Here is a 2,179-nt window from a genome sequence, read left to right as displayed (position 1 = left end):
GAGTCCAACATTTACGTGGGCGGGTACGGAGCACAGACACATAACATGGAAGTGCTGAGGGCGGGATTCGAACCGAGTCCAACATTTACGTGGGCGGGTACGGAGCACAGACACATAACATGGAAGTGCTGAGGGCGGGATTCGAACCGAGTCCAACATTTACGTGGGCGGGTACGGAGCACAGACACATAACATGGAAGTGCTGAGGGCGGGATTCGAACCGAGTCCAACATTTACGTGGGCGGGTACGGAGCACAGACACATAACATGGAGGTGCTGAGGGCGGGATTCGAACCGAGTCCAAGAATTACGAGGGGGGGTAGGCCGAACAGAGACAGAAAATGGAGTTGCTGAGGGCGGATTCGAACCGAGTCCAACATTTACGTGGGCGGGTACGGAGCACAGACACATAACATGGAGGTGCTGAGGGCGGGATTCGAACCGAGTCCAACATTTACGTGGGCGGGTACGGAGCACAGACACATAACATGGAGGTGCTGAGGGCGGGTATCGAACCGAGACCCGGGAGATACATAGTCGGGGGCCGTAACACATAAACACTTAGCAGATACGGGAGCAGCGGGTTCAGGCGAAGAGCTCCCGCCACCAACACACAGAATGAGGATGGACGGAGACTTGTGGAGGAGGTGGAGGTTTGTGAGAGACTGAAGGGCTGACGGAAGGACGGGAAGGTACAGGGTGCAGAAAGGAAGGGAGTGCGCTTGTCCCGCCAACTCTTCTTTGTGTGTGTGATAGCTGTTCGGCGTAGTTCGCTTGTTTGCCTGTTGGTGGGGGGGGGAGCAGGCCTCTAGTTAACGGTCGTGTGTGTGTGTGTGTGTGTGTGTGTGTGTGAGTAATAGTTGTTTCGTGTAGTTCGCTTGTTTGCTTGTTGGAAGGGGCGGAGCAAGCCTATTGTTAAGGGTTCTGTGTGTGTGTGTGTGTGTGTGTGTGTGTTAACGGCCACTTTGAATGTCGTTAAGCCCAGGGTGTGGCGTCATGAGACATCCGGGTATCATGAGACATCCCATATCCTCATATACCTGAATTTCAACAAGGTACCGTGTCTTTTGTCGTCTGCTTGTCGGGGTCTGTCCCACCCAAGTTTATTTATTTTATCATGAAAGCAAATGATGACGTATGTGTGTGTGTATATAACGAGGATATTAACAATCACTCTTCTTCTTCTTCTTGTGACCTAATAAGCCTTGCATCGCTATTTAAGTCCTCATTAGTACTGTTTTACACTTAGATGTTTCACTTAGTCACTCCATGATAGTAAAGTTTACGTTCCGCGATGGTAAAATATGGATATGGGATGTCTCACGACACCGGATGGCAGATGACACCACACCTCTCATAATGTTATACGGGCTAGTTAAACGTGTGTGTGTGTGTGTGTGTGTGTGTGTGTGTGTGTGTGTGTGTGTGTGTGTGTGTGTGTGTGTAATTTATCATATCCTGATCACGGGCCCGATCCGAATAAGCTCATTACAATTATAAATGTCCTGGATATTTTAAGATGTCCAGGCTATTAACATTTCAGTATATTTATCTTAGGGAATTCGTTATCTTCCTGGGCTTCTGTTTAAGGTTTTTCTTTTATCACAATGTATTCTGAAAATGTCTCAAATAAGTAGTTTCATATATTTATCAAACTTTGTAAAGCTTTATTTTTAACTATTTCTTTTGCCAGTAAAGACACAAGAGCTCTGTATATTTTAGTGACTATATAAAGATTTTACTGAAGTGCTGAATGTGGACTAGAAATTGGAAATGTTCTTATATTAACGGAATTATTAGCATTCTTAAATAACTTCCGATTTATGTATGATGTTTTGGTTTTATGTATATTTGTGGTCAATAAATATCTATCTATCTATCTGTTAGTGTGTGTGTGTGTGTGTGTGTGTGTGTGTGTGTGTGTGTGTGTGTGTGTGTGTGTGTGTGTGTGTGTGTGGGTGATCTCCGACCATTATACGAGCTAGTTAATGTGTATGTGTGTGTGATAGATAGATAGGTAGATAGAGAGAGAGAGAGAGAGAGAGAGAGAGAGAGAGAGAGAGAGAGAGTACTGATTGCGATATTTCTCTCTCTCTCTCTCTCTCTCTCTCTCTCTCTCTCTCTCTCTCTCTCTCTCATTTCTTTACTTGTTTTGAGCCCTTGACCAATTTCCATTCAG

This window comes from Eriocheir sinensis, chromosome 56 (genome assembly GCF_024679095.1).
Source record: "Eriocheir sinensis breed Jianghai 21 chromosome 56, ASM2467909v1, whole genome shotgun sequence".
Taxonomy (NCBI): Eukaryota; Metazoa; Arthropoda; class Malacostraca; order Decapoda; family Varunidae; genus Eriocheir; species Eriocheir sinensis.
The sequence above is the reverse complement of the archived record's forward strand: the minus strand, read 5'-3'. Positions refer to the sequence as shown.